This window comes from Hemitrygon akajei, unplaced genomic scaffold (genome assembly GCF_048418815.1).
Source record: "Hemitrygon akajei unplaced genomic scaffold, sHemAka1.3 Scf000124, whole genome shotgun sequence".
NCBI lineage: Eukaryota > Metazoa > Chordata > Chondrichthyes > Myliobatiformes > Dasyatidae > Hemitrygon > Hemitrygon akajei.
In genome coordinates, this window is record NW_027332010.1 from 79,469 (window position 1) to 101,112 (window position 21,644).

The 21,644-nt window shown below is 43.8% G+C and overlaps 1 long non-coding RNA gene across 1 annotated transcript; it reads right to left on the reverse strand.

The window, feature by feature from the left end:
* Positions 1-2,810: 2,810 nt before the first annotated feature.
* LOC140723667 (uncharacterized) lies at positions 2,811-17,965 on the reverse strand. Its single transcript, XR_012097944.1, has 3 exons — positions 17,765-17,965; positions 16,082-16,349; positions 2,811-3,544 (listed from the first exon to the last, which is right to left on the reverse strand). It is a non-coding gene; the product is annotated as an uncharacterized lncRNA (long non-coding RNA).
* Positions 17,966-21,644: the final 3,679 nt, after the last annotated feature.

A 21,644-nucleotide genomic window follows, 5' to 3' on the forward strand; every position in this document is an offset into this window, starting at 1 on the left:
GTAGCATTTGCTCTGCTTCCGAGGATAAGCCCCAGGAGGGAGATCAGTGAGAGGGTCTGATTTCTGTGCTGGTGGCGAAGGCTGTTGGGGTGGTGAAACCTATCCCGGGTAGGGTGGCGGGAGGCTGTTGGGGTGGTGAAACCTATCCCGGGTAGGGTGGCGGGAGGATGGGGTCAGAGCAGACGTGCACGGTATGGAAGAGATGCGGTTGAGGGCAGCGTTGATGGTGGAGGAAGGGAAACCTCTTTCTTGAAAAAGGAGGACATCTCCTTAGCTCTAGAATGAAAAGCCTCATCCTGAGATCAGATGTGCTGGGGACGGGGGAACTGAGAGAAATGCATCGCGATTTTACAGATAACAGGATGGGAATAGTTATAACCCTGGCAGCTTTGAGAGTCTGTGGGTTTGCAGTAGACATCAGTGGATAAGCTGTCTCCTGAGACAGAGACAGTAAAAACAAGAAAAGTACTGAAAGGTTGCGCCTCAATTTTGAGACTGTGCCCTCTAGTGCTGAATACGCTCACCAGTGGAAACATCCCCTCCACATCAACCCTATCTCGTCCATTCAACAGTCGGTAGGTTTCAATGAGATCGCCCCGCATTCTTCTGAATTCCAGTAAGTACAGGCGCAATGCTGCCAAATGCTTCTTGTATGTTACCCTGTTCATTCCTGGAATCATCCTGGTGAAATTCCTCTGAACTCTCTCCGAGGACAACACTTCCTTTTTGAGATACGGCGCACAAAAATGTTGACGACACTCCAAGTACAGCATGACTAGAGCCTGATAAAGGCTCAACGCTATACCTTTGCTTCTGTATTCATGGGCTGATCTACAGAGGGAATCCGGGTTCATAACTCCCAGATAGTGGTTCCAGTGTCAGGCAGTTATGTTACAACTCTATAAATCTCCATTTTAACCACATCTGGAGAATTGCATTCTAATGTTGGAATAATGCAGAAGCTTTGGATGGTAATTAGAAGACGCTGAACAAGATGCTGCCTGGATAAAATAAGACTGGACAGTCTCGGGGAATTTGCTCTGTACGGGAGAGGCTGTGGGAAGCCCTACAGAAGTTTATGGGTACCTGAGAAGCACAGACAGAGTGGACAGCCGGTATTGTGTCTCTAAGTAGGAAATGTCTACTACCAGTCGACACGCACTTCAGCAGAAACGGGGAACTGGTCCTTTTTGCGATGTTTATTTATTTTGTAATTTAGTGCATTTTTTCTCTCTTTTCATGACACTGCTGCTGTAAAACAAACACCTTATATTAGACTGTAATGTTCAACTTGACTCTGAATGTTTAAAGTAGATGTGTGTTGCAACTTTTGTTTTTTTTGGACTCATAGTGATGGTGCCTGGAAGGAATTCCAGGGGAGGTGGTGGAGGCAGATGTGGTAGAGGCTATTAGATACCACGTGAATGGTTGGAGAATGGAGGGATGTGGACCTTGTGTAGGCAGAGGGGACTGGTTTAGTGAGACATAAAGTGACCAGTTCAATTGGTTCAGAACAACACAGTGAGCAGAAGGGCCTGTTCCCCTGCTGTCATTGTTCTATGTCGGTGAGACCACGGCTGGAGAACTGTGCAACTCTGGCCGGCCACCTCTGAAAGGACGTGATTAACCTGGAATTCACAGTAAAGATTCAGGAATTTTGTTACCGGCGGGGGAGAACGGGAGTCAAAAGAAGGCTCGATTGTGATTGTGCACTGACCCCAAAACTGAGCATGATGCACCACCGATTCTCCTTTCCCCCAACACAGGCCCCACTGTCACGCTGTAATTGTCGGGTTACATAAAGAGTGACAAATGACACAAATTGTTCAATGATAGAATAAGTCACAAACACCCGTTTTTCAATTGAACTACAGCTCCCATCGGGCACCGCGCTCAGTCAGCTTCAGCTGCCGAATATGCGGGGCTGCGGGGCCATCTGGCAGTTGTAATCCAAATGTCTCAGCTTCTCACTCGCTCCCTGCTTCAACACTATTGCTCAGCCATCACAAACATCTGTTGGAACAGATTCACCGTGACGTCGGAGGAGAACTACGCCTGTCGTTATGGACGCAGAGGCCGGCAACCACCGATAACAGGAATTAGGGCAATTAATGCCTCACATTCACCACCCCACTCTGAATAAATTCCTCCTCATCTCTGTTCTGAGGGAAGTTTGGAACAAGTGGTGTACCGCAGGGTCGGGTGCTGGGACATTGGTTATTTGTATATTTGTCAGTGTGAGTGTGTGAGGCCTCCATCGGAGAGGGTCGACCATGGATGTTGCGTCCGAACTGTCCAGATATGCACCACAGAAGCCTCAGATAAATACTCCGGACATGGTCTGACCAGAGTGTTATAAATTACAACATAACCTCCTGGTTTTTGAAGTCAGTGCTTCACGAATAAAAGCCGGTATTCTATAAGCCTCCTTCACCACCTAATCGAACCGTTTAGCCACATCCAACGAGCTGTGAACTTGCATCCCAAGAACTGTCTCTCCGCAACACTGTTCGGCATCTTGCCGTTGGCAGTGAACAAAGTTTCTACAGCACATTACAGGCCTTTCGGCCCACAATGATGTGCCGACTATGTCACATACTCTAGAAACTGTCAAGAACTTCCCTACCGTATAGCTCTCTATTTTCTAAGCTCCATGTACCTAACTAAGAGTCTCTTAAAAGACCCGATTCTATCCACGTCTGCCATCTTCGCAATACATCCCATGCCCCACCACTTTCTGTGTGAAACACTTACCTCTGACACCCCCATTGGACCTACTTCCAAGCACCTTAAAACTGTGCCCCCTCGTGTTAGCCATTTCAGCCCTGGGAAATAGCCGCTGGAAATCCACACTATCAGTGCCTCTCATCATTTTATACACGTGTATCAGGTCACCTCTCACCCTCCGGCGCACCAGGGAGTAAAGGCCAAGTTCACTCAACCTATTATCATAAGGCATGCTCTCCAATCCAAGCAACACCCTTGTAAATCTCCTCTGCACTCACTCTATAGTATCCACATCCATCCTGTAGTGAGGTAACCAGAATTGGACACAGTACTCCAGGTGGGGTCTAACTAAGGCGTTGTTTCTCTGTAACATCACCTCACAGCTCTTGAAATCAATCCCACAGTTGATGAAGCCCATTACGCCATACGCCTTCTTAACAACACTGCCAACCTACGCAGCAGCTTCGAGTGTCCTGTGGACACAGACGCCAAGATCTGGCTGATCTGGGTCATCGGACAGGGTTATGACTTGAATTATGATTTGTTCAGTGTTGCCACCTCCCCTGACCCCCGTCTCCCTGCCGGTCCCAATCCCGGGAGGGTGGGAGTTTATCTCAGTTATGAGTACGGGACAGTTTCATTTTACAACGCGGTGACCAAGTCCCATCTCCGCACCTTCACTGGGAATAAATTCACGGGGAAACTTCATCCTTTCTTCTGGACTTGAGATGAAAACAAGTGGCTGAGAATCTGCTCCAATTACACTCCAGTTCTGTTAACAGGCTGGGTCCCGGGACCAGTGTCAGGAGTAATGTCCCTGTAAATATAAATGTGCGGAGAGTGAAATAAACCCGAGATGAGAATTATTGATCCATTAATTTTAACTCCCTCAACAGAACAGAAACATCGCAAATTCGGTCCTGAGATGCCCCGGGTCCTAAAGTCCACCCGCACCGTGACAGTTTAAATCGGACAGATGGGGGCTGTACTGACTGGAAAAGGGAGGTCATGTTGAATCTTGGAAAGACCGTAAGACATAAGAGCAGAATGCGGCCGTTCAGCCCATCGATTCTGCTCCGCTATTCTATTATATCCCGGATCCCACTCAACCACATACACCTGCCTTCTCGCCATATCCTTTGATGGCCTTATCGATCAGGAAATGATCAGCTTCCGCCATAAACATACCCACAGACAGCTTCCACCGCAGCCCGTGGCGGGGTATTCTACCGGTTCACTACTCTCTGGCTAAAAATATTCCTCCTTCCCTCTGTTCCAAAACATCTCCCCTCAATGTTGAGGCTGTTCCCTCTAGTCTGGATGCCCCACCGTAAGAAACAACCTCTCCACATTCACCCTATCTCGTCCCGTCAAACCTCGGTAGGTTTCAATGAGATGCCCCTTCTTTTCTGAGGTATGGGACCCAAAATGTTGACAAAACTCCAAATGCAACCTGACTTGTGTCCTATAAAGGCTCAGGATTATTTTCCTAATTAAAATATTTTATTCCCTTTCAAAAAAAAGCCAACATTTTATTTTGATTCTTTACCACAGACTCAACCTGTTAAATAACCCTCTCGGACTCTTGCACGAGAACTCCCCACCCTCCGCACCTCTGATGTTTGAATTTTTTCCCCATTTAAATAATAGTCGGCACTATTATTCCTTTGACCAAAATGCATTATCATACATTTCCCAACACCGTATTCAATCTGCCACTTTTTTTTGCCCATTCCTCAAATTTGTCTAAGTCCTGCTCCAATCGCATTGCTTCCTCAGCACGCCCTTCCCCTGCACCTATCTTTGTATCATCCGCAACCTTTGCCACAAAGCCATCAATTCCATTATCTGAATCGTTGATACACAATGTGAAAAGTAGCGGTCCCAATACTGACCCCTGAGGAACACTTAGTCACTGGCAGCCAGCCTGAAAAGGCTCCTTTTATTCCCACCCGCTGCCTCCCGCCTGTCAGACATTCCTCTGTCCATGCCAGTATCTTTCCTGTAACAACATAGGATTTTATCTTTTTCAGCAACCTCATGTGTGGTACCTTATCAAAGGCCTTCTGAAAATCGAAGTAAATGATATCAACTGCCTCTCATTTGTCCATCCTCCTTTTCACTTCCTCACTGGCCTCTAACAGGTTTGTCAGGCACGATTTCCTTTTACAGAAACCATGCTGACATTAACTTGTTTTATCATCAGTCTCCAAGTACCTCGGAAACTCATCCTCGTTAAATGATTACAATACTTCCCCAACCACGGAACTCAGGCTGACTGGCCTAGAAATTCCTTTCTTTTGCCTTCCTCCCTTCGTAAAGAGTGTAATTTTCTACTTTCCGATCCTCCGGGACCATGCTAGAATCAAGTGATCCTTGAAAGACCGTGACCAATGCATCTGTATCTCTTCAACAGCTTTTCTCAGGACTCTGGGTTGTCGTCCATCTGTTCCAGGTGACTTGTCCACCTTCAGACCTTTAAGTTAGTCACACGCTTTTTCCTTTGTAATAGCGAAGGCACTCACTCCTTCTGTGTCTTCCACAGTGAAGAATGATGCAAAGTATTCATTAAGTTCATCTGACGTTTTTTGTCCCCCATTACTACCTCACCAGCATCATTTTCCAGTGGTCCAATATCAGCTCTCATCTCCCTTTCGCTCCTTATGTAGCTGAAAAAAATAGTATCCTGTTTTATATTATTGGCGAGTTTGCTCTCGTGTTTCACCTTTACCATTCTTATGGCTTCTTAGTTGCCTTTTGTTGAACTTTAAAAGCATCCCGATGATCCAAATTCCCACTCACTTTTGCTACTTATATGCCATTTCCTCACTTTTACACAGGCCTTTTGATTAATTTTTGGAAGTTCGACTGTAAAGTTTTATGAGGCTTTTATTAAATTTAGACGCTTTGTGCAGGCGCCGGTGGGCAAGTTATACACAGGTTTCTGAGATAGAGATTGGGATCACACAAGGCAGTATTTATTATTTATTATTATAATTAATAATATTTTCTCTGAGATAGGTACAGGGGTGGGTAAATCACTATTTGCAGATGATGGAGGTTTATGGATTAGAGGTAGAAATGTCAATTTAACTGTATATGGGATGCCATTAGCAATTAATCAGTTGGCAAATAGATGGGACTTAAGCTTTCAGTGGCAAAACACACAAGTCGAGTGTTTTATAAACAGGATTAATCGACCTGCGCTTGATTTGAAATCTTCTGATCAAACTCTTGAAGACGTGTCAGTGGAGAGATTCCCAGGCAGGTGGATGCACAATGAGCTGACATGGAAGCACCGTGTCAGTAAAATAATTGATAAATATAAAGGAGCAATAAATATTCTCGGTGTCTCTGTGGATATTCTTCGGGAGCGACATGAAAATCTCTGCTGACCATTTACATTTGTTTCATTAGATCTTGTCTTGATTCTGTGGCTCATGGGTCAGCTTCATCTCCAACTTTCAAATGTTTGGCTGTGATACAAGCACAGGCTTTAAGATTCTGTTGTGGTGCAGTAAGGTCGTCTCCTGTTTCAGGTTTACTGATTGATTTTGCGGAGATTGAATTTAATGTTAACGTACTGGATTAATTTGAAGGAGCAAAGAAATGATCATCCGGTTAGAGGTGTGTCGGAGGACTGTTGGGAACATCACAAGAAGAGTGTTATAGTTTTGGGGGCTTGGGTTCTTATAACGCTGGGAATGTGGATTCGTTGAATTATGCAATATGTTCCACTGTGGCATTCTCGGTAACCCCAACTTGTTTTTGTAAATGCCTTTATTGATTTTGGGGTACACGATTTAATAAAGTCTCAGGATTTTGTTATGCCTGAGAATCTGTTAGTTCATTGGTATATTAAGGAAATTTATTGTGAAATATTAACCATTGTACAGAAGGATGAAAATATAATTTAACTGGCATTGTTGGTGTGGCTGTTTCTGTGCCCAGATTATAGGTAACGATAAAGAAACGTCATTGACCGATTTCTAGAGAACAACATTCTCGATGCACTTTCAGATGAAGCATGTGACCCCCATCGTGAACTTGGTCACATCCTCATCATGGAAGACAATCCAATTGATGTCATCCAAGCGGTCCTGTAGCATGAAGACCGATTGGTCGGACCAACAGTGGACGGATCACCTATGGCCGCCTCTTGTTTCAGCTTTGCCTGTACATCGGCAGAAGCCAGATCAGAGAGTGATCTGATTGTTGAAGTGTGGTCGGAGGAGCACTTTGTAAGCGTTATGGAAAGGTCGAGTGTGCCAGTTCCCTGAGCGCTCACCTGGATGTGCTGACAACACTTCGGAGGGACTTCAGTCAGCGATGCTGGATTAAAGTCACGGCGACAATGAAGGCAGCCGTGGGCTGTCTTCAGCGTGTTGAGGGTTTCGTACAGTTCCTTGAGAGCCAGGTCAGTATCAGTCTGGGGCGGAATGTACACCGCTGTGCTGATAACACCGTGAACTCCCTGGGCAGCCAGTAGGGTCTAAACAGCTGCTCCAGATCTGGGCAACAAAGGATTGGAGCACATGTATATTCTGGGGGTTGCACCAAGCATTGTTGACAATGAAGCATACCCCACCTCCTTTACTCGTCCCAGTTAGGGGTTTCCACCTGTCTACAGGGAACAGGGAGAACCCAGAGGGTTCGATGGCGTGGTCCGGTGTCTCCTCCGTCAACCAGGTCTCCACAAAGCACAAAACGTTATATTCTTTTGTTTCCCGCTGGTGAGAGATTCTGGCTGTCAGTTCACACAGCTTGTTGTCCAGAGACTGGGTTCTAATCACGCTGGGAATATGGGTTTGTTGGATTCTGCAATATGTCCCACTGTCGCGTTCTTGGAAACCCCACATTGTTTTTCTCAATGCCTTTAGTTTATTTTAGGATACACGATTTAATGAGGTCTCAGGATTCTGTTCTGCTGGACAATCTTGATTTGTGGTATATTGTGGAAAATTATTATGATATGTTAAACATTGCTGCAGAAGAATCAAAAGATAACTTAACCGGGATGAGGGTGTGGCTGTTTTTTGTTCATGAATTACAAGTAACGATAAAGAAACAATTTATCAGTATATATAGTAGAATTTGTTTCCATCATTTGAGGCTTACAGTGGGTGGTGGAAATTTGTTCATGTAAAGTTGTCATTTGTTCAGATGCCTGTTCGGTTTTGATGAGTCTTAAAACAGGTAATTCTCGCAGTAGGACAGATTTACTGTTGGAAACTCATCAAACATTATTTCATACGCAGTGTATTGGGTTATATTTCCACTTCTTTTGGGTCCCTGCACACAGCGGTTCAGTTACAAAAGCTGTTAAAATTTCAACTAGCACATCAGAAGCTAAGGGGTTGGTGGGTTAATAATTATATCCAGACTGGTGGGATAAAGGGCTTCAAAGGAGACACCTGTACAGAATACATACTTGTTGGGTTTATGGAAGATTGTGGATGACAAAAGAAGGTAAGGAATTACATTGACACGACTTGGAATTTGACACACTATGCCTAATTACTGTATTCCTTTGTTCGTGTTGGGAAGCATCATTCTGGGTATGTAGTTTTCATTTAAAAAATGACAATAATTTTAATTTAACTCACGCTGTTGTGTTTTGTTACGTACAAACTATAGGACTTTTGGGGAGTAATTTAGGTTTCATTTGAAAAAGGAAGCAGTGAGGGTTTTATGTCCCAATTCTCTACACCACACTCCAGTCCAGTTCGAGTCCGGAATGCGGCTTTAAATTGGAGTGCCCGCCGCTGTTTATACAAACCCCGCCCTCGTTCTCACGTCAGCCAATTATTCAAAGAGAAGTCGGAGACTGGTGATTGACAATGGATTAGCCAACCAGCATCCGGCTAGACCGTCGCCATCAAAGTGGTCCTGACCAAGGGTCTCGGACTGAAATGTTGCTTCCCGACTTGCTGAGTTCCTCCAGCTTGTTTGTACGTGTCGACTAGATCTCCGCCACTTTCTGGCAACGTCGGGCTACGAGTTCGGTGGGCGGGAATTGAAACTGATGGGCATATTTGCAGACCAATGTGCGAGCGGCATTCAGGAGTAATTCTTTGACTGCCATCTGACCGATCCAAAGAGAAACCGAATTTCCAGGCCGGTGCTTTGCCCCGTCCCACACACACACTCTGGTAACCGGAGCTGCCGGTCGATGGGACAATCCGCCCGGGAATAAACATAGAAACCTCTGGCACAAAACAGGAGGTTGCTGTGCCGAACATGTCCTCACCTTAGAAACACCTGGGAGATGAGGCGGTGAATGTGAGGAGCTGGAGCCCGGGCCGGAGACACTGCGGCCGCCTCTGCCGTGTGATCAGGACGCGGCTTTATTAATGAACTGAAGCCCCGAGGTGACCGGATATTTCACCGGCTCATCACCTGATAACGTCTGACCGGTGCAATCCCCACGGAGACAGATTGTGATTACATTAATGAGTTAATATTTAGACCATATGTGGGAGTTAGTCTGTCCCAACAAAGGTGACTGATCAATTGAATATGCTGCCACTGTAAATCTGCCTTGAGACTCGTCACAGCTCCAAATCAACAGACTTTCCCACATGCACATTAGATGATCCCAGAGCAAGAATCATTCATTTCAACCGGTTCTCAAAATATCTGCCTACAACTTAAAAAAAAGCAAGAACAGAGGTCGAAGAGGTTGAATTTATTATGCACTCCCAAATCTGTGCACGTCCGCAAACCCCAACTCAGTGTTCACCCCCAAATTAGTGTGCATCGACAAATCCATGCTCACCCCAATCCTACCGACACCCCAAAATCCACCCACATACCGAGATCTGTGCGCACCCCAAACCTACCGACATTCCCAAATCCACCCACATACCCATATCTGTGCGCACCCCAAACCTACCGACATTCCCAAATCCACCGACATACCCAGATCTGTGCGCACCCCAAACCTGCCGACACTCCCAAATCCACCTACATACCCAGATCCGTGCGCACCCCAAACCTGCCGACATTCCCAAATCCACCCTCATACCCAGATCTGTGCGCACCCCAAACCTGCCGACATTCCCAAATCCACCCTCATACCCAGATCTGTGCGCACCCCAAACCTACCGACATTCCCAAATCCACCCTCATACCCAGATCTGTGCGCACCCCAAACCTACCGACATTCCCAAATCCACCCTCATACCCAGATCTGTGCGCACCCCAAACCCGCTGACATCCCACATGCACATTAGATTATCACGGAGCAAGAATTATTTCAAACACTTCACAAAACAGCTGTCTCCACCTCAAACCTAATGGCAAGAACAAAGTTCAAATTTCAAAGTGCATTTGTTCTTGAAGCATCTATAAATGAAACAGCCTTACGATTCATTACACCCCGAAATCGGATTCCCCAAATCCGTGTGTCACCCCAAATCCGCTGAGACACCCAAATCTGTGCGCAGCCCTAAATACTCCCAAATCCCCGTGCACCCTCAAATGCCCAAAGCAGTGTGACCCCCAAATTCACCGACACTCCAAAATCCATATTCACCAACATACCCTGAAACCTTCGCACATCCGCAAATCAATGTGTAGACACATTTCCATGTGAACCCCCAAACCCGCTGACATCCCCACAAGCACACTAGATTATTCCAGAGAAAGAATCATTTCCAACAGTTCACAAAATAGCTGCCTCCATCTTAAAACGTTGAAAATGCAAACTGCAGTTATTTTTAAAGTATTTCTGTCTGTCTGCATGTCTGTGTGTTCATATGTGTCCCTGTATGTGTCTTTCCGTCTTTTCATGTGTCTGTGTGTGTTTGTGTCAGAGACCAGCTCGCAGACGGCGCTGGGTCTTTGTCGTGACGGCGAAGCTACTGAGAACACACGGCTATCCCGTCTACTCCACATCCCCTCCCCCGACTATTCTGTAGCGCACAGAAAGGGAACAAACTGGCCTCTCCCGGAAACCACAAGCCTTCATCTCTGCGAGAACATTGCTGCTTTCCAAACAACTTAGAATTACACAACATCTATAATTCACTGTGCGAGTCAACCGTCATCACAGTGCGGGGTGGGGGATGTGGGGACGGGGGGGGGGGGGGGGAGGGTGGCCGGGAAAACGAGCTGCAGTAAAGGAGGAATTGGGGAGAGTGTGAGAGGCAGGGGAAGCGCTGGGTAGAAAGGGAGAAAGAGACAACAAGGTAAAGGAGGAGGGACTGAGTGGGTAGGGTAGGGAGGAATCTGCTGAGGACAAGGGTGTGTCAGTGGGGAAGGGAACGGATGAAGAGAGGAGAGAGAGAGTGTGTGTGGAAGAGAGGGAAATAGGTGAGGTGAGAGGAGGAAGAGAAAGAATGAGGGAGTGGGAGACAAGAGATGGAGAGAAAGAGACAGTGAGGGAACGGGGAAGCAGAGATGGCAAATGTGGGAAGGGGTGAAGATGGGGGCAGGAGAGTGGGGAGAGTTTGAGCCAAAGAGGAGGAAAGAGATATTTTTGGGAAGTGGGGTGAACGCCAATGTGGAGTGAGTGTGTGTGTGTGTGTGTGTGTGTGTGTGTGTGTGTGTGTGTGTGTGTGTGTGTGTGTGTGTGTGTGTGTGTCTGTTTGTTTTCAACAACTTTACAATCCCTGGCTCTGATCGCCACACTTTGACCATGGATATCCAGTATCAATTCACTTCTATCGCCAGCAGGAAATCATGAAAGCACATCATTTGCTTCCCGACAACAGCCCCAAACAATTCCCCTTCATCGGCACTTTATTTGGAGTCAGAGAGCACTAGCAAACAAACAAACCATTTTTCCCATTTAGTCCGCACCGAATTGTTATTCTGCCGAGTCCCATAACCGCAGCTGGAGCATGGCCCTCAATACCCCTCCCGTCCATGTACCGATCCAAACTTCTCTGCAGTGAAATCCATAACTTCCACTGACAGCTCTTCCCACACCCTCACCACCCTCTGAGTGAAGGAATTCCCACTCAGGTGCCTCTTAAATATTTCACCTTTCACCCTTAAACTGCGACCTCCAAACTCAGAGGAAAAATCCTGCCTGCATTTACCGTCAACAACACTCATAATTTTGTATAAATCTGCAAAATCCCCCTTCATTTTCCAACACTAAAGGGAATAAAGTCCTCAGCTTTTCCTAAAGCTCGAGTCCTCAAGTCCCAGCAAACATATTGTAAATTTTCTCTGCACTCTTTCAATGTTGTTGATAACTTTCCTTCAGGCCAGTAACAAAAACTACACACAATACTCCAGATTAGGCCTGACCAATGCAGTAAAGCCGAAACAGTGGAGAACTTTACTGCACCACAACACAATCTCAAAGCCTGTGCTTGTATCCAACCCAAACATAATAAAGTTGAAGCTGAAGCTGATCTATAAACCACAACTATAATCAAGAACAGATCCAATTAAACAAACGAGATTGGTCAACAAATACTTTCATGTAACACCCTAGAATACCCACAGGGATAACTGAGAATATTTAATGTTTCTTTATATTTATCAATTATTTTCTTATCCGGTGCTTCCATGTCAGCTTATTATCCGTCCACATGCCTGGAAATCTTACGACTGACACCCTTTAAGGAGTTTGACAATATCAGTTCCTATCATTTCCAATCAAGTGCAGGTTCATTAATCCTGTCTGTAAAACACATAACTTGTCCCATCTATTTGCCGACTTTTCGACCTTATTAATTGCGAATGCATCCTATATACAGTAAAATTGAAATGTCTACCTCTAATCCATAAACCTCCATCATCTGCATACAGTGATTTACACACTCCAAAACCTGTCTCAGAGAGAAATATTATTAATTATAATATAAAATAATACATACCGTCTGTGGGATCCCAGTCTCTATCTCATAACAACCTGAATATAACTTTCACACCCATACCTGACACAAAACCTTCAATTAAAATAGATAATAGCCCCTCCATCCTCATTTCCACAATTTCATAAAAATTCTTTCCTTCATAAATACCATCTGCCTTTTGAATAGTAAAAGTACTGCTGTTACAACATCTATATTTAACTGGCTTTACTAATACCATCTTCCAAATATAAAAATGAATTCAATGTCATACTTGCCCATCCATACCTTTACAAGATGTACAAATAGAAACAATCAGAAAAAATTGTACAATAGCCCTCTCAATTGCATTTCCAAAAATTAATCAAAAGTCCATCCTTCAGTAAATATTATTTGCCTTTTCAATATCAAAAATATTGCTATTACAACATCTTTATTTAACTGTACTGTCCTAATATGATCTTCCAAACCCAAACTGATTCCAATGTTATTTAAGGCAGAGATTGCTAGGTATCTGAGTAGCCCGGGTATCAAAGGTTATGGTGAGAAGGCGGGGAAGTGGGACTAAATGTGAGAATGGATCAGCTCATGATAAAATGGCAGAGCAGACTCGATGGGCCGTATGACCGACTTCTGCTCCTTTGTCTTATGGTCTTATTCTACCGTTCCAAATTCCCCTCTGATAAAACGTGACATTACCTCTTTTATCGAAAATATAATTCAAACACTCGATTACCATACATTCCACAAGTTTACATAAATGAGACTTTAATGATATTGGCCTACAAGAAGGAGGATCAGACGGGGAGATCCAGGTTTTAGAATGGGAACTACTACAACCATTTTCCATGAGAAAAGTAGATGGCTAAACCAAATACAATTCAGAAAGTTAATATTTTCACAAAAGAAAATTACACACATACCTGTTGAATCAAGATTTTCTCCAAGTTCATGATACATTTTATTCCCATTCACAACACTATACTCTGCTCCTTTCCTTATAAAACTGACAACACCACCCCTCTACCAACTAACCTGTCAACCCAAATAACAATATAATCCTGCACAGGAATAAAACTTAAAATGTGCAGGTTTCCTGAACAGATATAACATCGGAAGAATCTGACAAATCAGAAATAAACTGCTAAAAATGTTGCCCATGTAAAATCAGGCTTCTTGCATTTCACTTCAATATTTCAATCCCATTACATATCTTCACAAGTAGACTGGGATGCAGAAACCCCCACAAATCAGAGCTTCATTTACAGCTTCCCAGAAAACACCAGTTACACCAAGATACCTTTCTGCAGCTTTCACAATAATTTCAATTTCCTCAGTAGGATGAGATGTCTGAGCAGTACAATTCACCACATCGGATATAAACATCACAAACTTCATTTTATCCAGCAGTGAAGTATCTTTGGTGAGAGAACTGTGATGCCGGCATTTATCCACTGTCGTCACAGTCTGTTCTCTGAGTGGGATCACATTCACATGCTATCTAATAGCCTCTATCACATCTGCCTCCACCACCACCCGATATACACACCAGACACCCACCACTATGGGAATGAAAAACAAAACTTGAAACGCAAATCTCCTTTAAACATTCTGAGTCAGGTTTTTAACATCATTGTTTTTCTAATTGTTTTTTTTTAACAGCAGCTATGCAGAGAAAAGATACAAAATGCACTAAATTACAAAATACTTCAATAGTGCAAAAAGGACCAATGAGGATGTGTTCCCCCTTTCTACTGAAGTGCATGCTCACTGGCATTGGACATTTCCTCCTTAGAGAAAAAATCCCGGCTGTCCACTCTGTCTGTGCCTCTCACATTCCTGTAAACGTCTGTCAGACCTCCCTCAGCCTCTGCCACTCAGGAGAAAATTCCCCGAGATTGTCCGGTCTCACTTTATCCAGGCAGCATCCTGTTAAGTCTCTTCCACTCACCATCCAAAATCTCCGTATTATTCCTGTATTCGAATGCAATTCTCCAAATGTGGTTAAACTAGAGATTTATACATCTGCAACATAACTGCCTCACAATGGAACCACTATCTGGGAGTTATGAACTCGGATTCCAAGATCCCCCTGTAGATCAACACAGTCCAATCTCGCCCCATGAACATAACAGCAAAGAGATAATGCTAAGGCTTTATAAGACACGAGTCAGGCCACACTTGGAGTATTGTCAACAGTGTTGGGGCCCAGATCTCAGACAGGATGTGTTGTCATTGGAGAGAATCCAGAGGAGGTACAGAAAGATTATTTCAGGAATGAAGGGGTTAAAATATGAGGAGCACTTGGCAGCTTTGACCCTGTGCTCACTGGAACTCAGAAAAATGCGGGGGCATCTCATTGAAACCTACCGAATGTTGAAAGGACTGGATAAGGTGGAGGTGGAGAAGGTATTTCCTGTGGTGGGGCACAGCCACAAAGTTGAGGAGCCACCTCTTCAAACAGAGGTAAGCAGCTTATTTTTTTTATTAGTTTTATTAGCCAAGGTGTATTTGGATCTGTGGAATGCTCTGCCACAGACTGCGGTGGAGGCCGAGTGTCTGGGTCTATTCAAGGCGGCAGTTGACCGTTTCCTGATCGGTCAGGGCATCAAAGGATATGGCGGGAGGTCAGATATCTGGAATTGAGTGCGATCTGGGATCAGCCATGATGGAAAGGTGGCTGACTCAATGGGCTGAATGGCCTAATTCTGTTCCTATGCCTTATGGACTTATGAACACAAGCCCGTTCAATCATGATGAATCTCCTCTGCACTCTTCCAGCACAAAACATCCTTTGTACAGAATGCTAAGTGGAACTGAATGCAACTTTTCAAGCACGTTGTCAAGTCAGGCAGCATCTGTTGAGGGGAATAGAGTCGATGTTTGGGACAGAACCCCTCCCTTACGGCACTAACACAGGCCCTTCGGCCCAACCTTTCCATGCTGTCCTCCTGTCCATTTAAACTAATCCCTCTGCCTGTCTTTGACACAGAACACAGAAATCTACAGCACATTACAGGCTCTTCAGCCCACAATGTTGTACTGACCATGTAACCTACTCTAGAGACTGCCTAGGATTTCCTGATCGTATATCCCTCTATGTTTCTAAGCTCCATGAACCTATCTAAGAGTCTCTTAAAATATCCTATTCTTTCCACCTCCACCATCGCTGCTGGCAGTGCATTCCATGCCCCCACCACTCTCTGTGTAAGAAACTAACCCCTGACATTCCCTCAGTACCGACTTCCAAGCAGCTTAAAACTACGTCCCCTCGTGTTAGTCACTTCAAGCCTGGGAAAATGCCTCTGGCTATCCACATGGTCAAAGCCTCTCATCATCCTATTACAACTACTTATGTACAGATTAGGAGAATTATAGCTTCAACATCACCTCACAGCTCTTGAACTCAATCCCACGGTTGATGAAGGCCATCACACCAGACGTCTTCCTAACAACACTGTCAACCTCCACAGCAGCTTTGAGTGTCGTATGGACATGGACCCCAAGATCTCTCTGACCCTCCACACTGCCAAGAGTCTTACCATTAATATTTTATTCTGTGTTCAAATTTGACCTGCAGAAATGAATCTCTTCATCTGTGTTGAACTCCATCTGTCACTTCCCAGTTCTGCATCCGAGGCGAGGAAATAGATTGCTGAGCCTCTGGCTAGGATCATTATGTCGTCATTGTCCACGGGAATGGTCCCGGAGGATTGAAGGGAGGCGAATGTTGTCCCCTTGTTCAAAAAGGGTAGTAGGGATAGTCCGGATAATTATAGACCATTGAGCCTAACATCTGTGGTGGAAAAGCTGTTGGAAAAGATTCACAAAGATAGGATTTATTGGCATTTAGAGAATCATGGTCTGATCAGTGATAGTCAGCATGGCTTTCTGAAGGACAGATCGTGTCTAACAAGCCTGATGGAGTTCTTTTAGGAGGTGACCAGGCATATAGATGAGGGTAGTGCAGTGGATGTGATCTACATGTACTTTAGTAATGCATTTGATAAGGTTCCACACGGTAGGCTTATTCAGAAAGTCAGAAGGCATGGGATCCAGGGATGTTTGACCAGGTAGATTCAGAATTGGCTTGCAGCTGAAAGCAGAGTGTGGTGGAGGGAGTACATTAGGATTGGAGGGTTGTGACTAGTGGTGTCCCACAAGGATTAATTCTGGGACACCTACTTTTCATGATTTTTATTAACGACCTGGATGTGGGGTTATAAGGATGGGTTGGCAAGTTTGCAGAAGACACAAAGGTTGGTGGATAGTGTAGAGGATTGTCAAAGATTACAGAGAGACATTGAAAGGATGCAGGAGTGGGCTGAGAAGTGGCAGATAGAGTTCAACCTGGAGAAGTGTGAGGTGGTATACTTTGGAAGGACAAACTCCAAGGCAGAGTACAAAGTAAATGGCAGGATACTTAGAAGCGTGGAGGAGCAGAGGGATCTGGAGCTACATGTCCACAGATACCTGAAAGTTACCTCACAGGTAGGCAGAGTAGTTAAGAAAGCTTATGGGGTGTTAGCTTTCATAAGTCGAGGGATAGAGTTTAAGAGTCGCGATGTAATGATGCAGCTCTATAAAACTCTGGTTGGGCCACACAAGGAGTACTCTGTCCAGTTCTGGTCACCTCACTATAGGAAGGATGTGGAAGCATTGGAAAGGGTACAGAGGAGATTTACCAGAATGCTGCCTTATTTAGAGAGTATGGATTATGATCAGAGATTAAGGGAGCTGGGGCTTTACTCTCTGGAGAGAAGGAGGATGAGAGGAGAAATTATAGCGGTATAGTTGATATTAAGGGGAATAGATAGAGTGGACAGCCAGCGCCTCTTCCCCAGGGCACCACTGCTCAAAACAAGAGGACATGGTTTTAAGGTAAGGGGAGGGAAGTTCAAGGGGGATATTAGAGGAAGATTTTATACTCAAGAGAGTGGTTGGTGCGTGGAATGCACTGCCCGAGTCAGTGGTGGAGGCAGATACACTAGTGAAGTTTAAGAGACTGTTAGACAGGTATATGATGGAATTTAACCTTAGGGAGGCAGAGTTTAAGGGTCGGCACAACATTGTGGGCCGAAGGGCCTGTACTGTGCTGTATTGTTCTATGTTCTATCTATTTCTCGCTGGAATCTCTCTTATAATTTAATTTTTTATTGAAGGCACGACACAGTACAGAAAACGTAATGCATTACATTTTCCTCCATTTTGCTTTTATACCTTACCCGTCAACACCACCACAACGTCATCAGTGGGGCCTTCTGGGAGTTGTAGTCATTGTCCTCGCTCGCTCCCTGTGAAAGCATGTTTCGTCAGCCACCACAGACGTCACCGAAACAGACCCACCGAGGCGCGAAGGGGAATCACACCCGTCCTTGTGGGCGCCGAGGCCGGCGACACCGACAGAAGCGAATCGCTGAACTCCGCCATGGCGATGGAGCGGAAGAGGAGGGGCTGATCATGGGCAGATTTCCTCCAGCCTATCGTAGCTCAGACGTAACACTGACCCCTGCTGTCATTGGTTATAGTGCCTGTCGCTCAAATGGGAACTCAGAGGGTGATTAGTTTATGTGAACGTCAGTCAGTTTTCTGTCTTTAAGAGTTTGGATTTGGATTTATAACGGGACAGGAAGCAAATTGGGAGAAAAGTGAGTTTTTATGTGATGGTGCATCAGTCTTCGAGTTACATTATTAACAATATAAGGGCAAAGGCCGTGGTGAGGATGTAGGTGATTTACTGGAGGTTATATGGAGATAATATTGGAAGGGATATCAAACTTGGAATTGCTTGGGATATGATTTAGAAAATGGGGGGATTTGTGGGGATCATAATATTCCAGTGTTGATTAATGAGGGCAAAATGATTGTTACTGAAGCACGGAAGGTTGTGTTACTGGCTGGGTCATTTGCTGAGCTTCATAATCAGGATAATTTAAGTGAAGAAGTTAAACAATATAGGGATATGTTTTTCAGTGAATACCCTGATGTGCTGGAAGTCAGCTGTAGCAATGATAGTATCACTGATGGAGAGATTTCTTTGTATGAATTTAAGAAATCTATTAATAATGCAGGTCAGGTGTCCCCAGGAAAGAGTGATATTTGAAATGGTAATTGTATATAATTCGCTTTTGTGAAAATATTAAATGTTTGAATTGTGCATCTACTTTCCTCATGGAAAATGGAAATAGTAGTGCCAATTCTAAAACCTGGCAGATCCCCATCTGATGCTTCTAGTTAAGGGCCTATATTGTGAATGTCTCATGTATGTAAACTTATGGAATGTATGGTAATCAAGCGCTTGAGTTATATTTTGGAAAGAGTGATGATAAAGTGTTTTATTAGAGTGGATTTTGGAAGGGTGAAATGACATTAGATTCAGTTTTAGATTTGGAAGACGATATTCGGAAAACACAATTAAATAAAGATGTTGTAATATCAGTATTTCTTGATACTGAAAAGGGAAATGATATGGAAGAAAGGACATTTGATTAAATTAGGAGTGAGGGGGACATTGTATAATTTTTCTGAGTTTTTTATTTGGACAGACTGTGCATGTACCGGTCTGCATGTTATGTTGGTGTTTCTATGAGATAGAGAATGGGATCCCATAAGGCAGTATTTGTAGCCGTTCATTATTTAATATTATGATTAATGATATTTTCTCTGAGATGGGAAAATGGGATACCCTGGGTAAATCACAATATACAGATGACGTCGCTTTATGGATTAGAGGTATTAATTGCAATTTACAATTAATAGGTCAAACAGTGGGCAGATTGATGAGGATTTTAAGCTTTTAGTCGTTAAAACGCATTATGTGGTTTACAAACAGCATTAATAGACTTGCATTTGATTTTAAATTATGTCATTAATATCTTGTGGAAGTGTCAGTGGTAAGATTTCTCAGTATGTGGATGGATAATAAGCTGACGTGGAAGCACCTATCAGTAAAATAATTGATGTATGTAAAGGAGCTTTAAATCTCCTCAGACATCTATGTGGGTATTCCTGGGTGCAACATGAAAATCTTTGTTGACCAATTATATTTGTTTAATTTGATCTGTTCTTGATTATGTCTGTGTGGCTTATGGATCACCTTCATCTTCAAATTAAAAATGTTTGTATGTGATACAATTACAGACTTTAAGATTGTGTTCTGGTGCAGTAATGTTGTCTCCTGTTTTGGCTTTACTGATTGCAATGGGACAATTGCCCTCAAAGTAACAGAGGTTCAAGTTGATCTCAACATACTGGATTAATTTGCGGGGCAAGGAAATGATCATCCTGTTAAAGGTGTGCTGGAGGACGGTTGGGGACATCACAAGAAGAGTGTTTTTTGTTCTGAGTGGCTGGGTTCTTATCACGCTGGGAATACAGGTGTACTTGATGATACAATATGTCCCACTGTAGCTTTCTCTGTAACCCCACCTTGTTTTTTCCAATGACTTCAGTTGATTTTATGTTACACGATCGGATTCGGTTCTGCCTGAGAGTCTGTTGGTTCGTTAGTATATTAATGAAAGTTATTATCATACAGTAACCATTTTTACAGATGAATCCAAAGATAAGTTAACTGGGGATGTTGGTGTGGCTATTTTTGTGTGCCTGAATTGCAGGTAATGATAAAGAAATGACTTATAGCCATTTATCAGCATAGGAAGCAGAATTATTTGCCAACAGTTTAGGCTTACAGTGGGTGGTGGAAATTGGCCCTTATAATTTGCTCAGAATACATTTCAGTTTTGATAAGTCTTAAACAGGTCATTCTGGCAGTAGGTCAGATTGACTGTTGGAAACTTGTCAATCGGGATTTCATATATAAAGTTTGATTTATATGTCTGCACATTATGGGCCCTGAACATCACAGTGTTGAGGGAAATGATGATATTGACTGTTTAGCACCAAAAGCTGTTAAATGTTAAGCTGTGGATATAGACCTTCCACTTAGCAAATTAGAAGCTAAAGGGCTGGTAGTGTTAAGAATTGGGGGCTTATGACAAGACGTAGGATAATGGACATAAGGACAGACACCTTTACAGAATACATAAACCTGTTGGGTTTATAGAAGAAGGGCTAAAAACAAGGGAAGGAATGATATTGACATGACATAGAAATGTCCACACTATGCTTAATTATGCCTTGTAACTAATTGGAAAACTTCATTCTGTGTCGTGTACAGTTTGTCATTATGAAACTGTCGAAACAGAAACTATTTCAATGTGAAGCGTATAAGGCTGAAGAAAAATCAAATGCAGTCTTCAGTACAATGTTTGCGAGGGTAGATAGTTTTCAAATAAAAACTATTAAATTATGGGACTGACTTTAAATCAATTCATAGTTTGAGCTGGAAAAGGCATGTAATAATTGTGTTAAACCTAAGGAAATGACATACAGGGTAGCAAAGGTGAGTGGGATGATGGATTATTGGGATGCTCTTAAAATCCAACAAAAGGCAATGAAAAAAGCCATAAGAATGGTCAAGACGAAATATGAGGGCAAACTGGCCAGTAATATAAATCAGGATACTAAAAGTTTAGTTTTCAGTTACATGAAGAGTGAAAGGGAGATGAGAGTTGATACTGGACCACTGGAAAATGATGCTGGTGAAGTAGTAATGGGGGACAAAGAAATGGCAGATGAACTTAATGAACAATCTTCACTGTCTTTTCCAGTCAGCACCGCCCCCACTTGTCCCATTTAACCTTTCTCATTACGGGTGGACTTTAGGACCCGGGGGAGCTCAGGACCCGCCGCCCGCAACTGCTGCTGAATCCCCGGTGTTTCTGTTCGGTTGACGGATGCGGTGAACGAGTTAAAATTAATCAATCGACAATTCTTATTTCGTGTTTATTTCACTCCATAGAACCATAGAACACTACAGCACAGAAAACAGGCCATTTGATGCTTCTAGTCTGTGCGGAAACTTTATTCCGCTCGTCCCATTGACCTGCACCCAGTCCGTAACCCTCCAGACCTCTCCCATCCAGGTATCTATCCAATTTATTCTTAAAACTTAAGAGTGAGCCTGCATTTACCATGTCAGATGGCAGCTCGTTCCACACTCCCACCACTCTCTGAGTGAAGATCCTCCTAATGTTCCCCCTA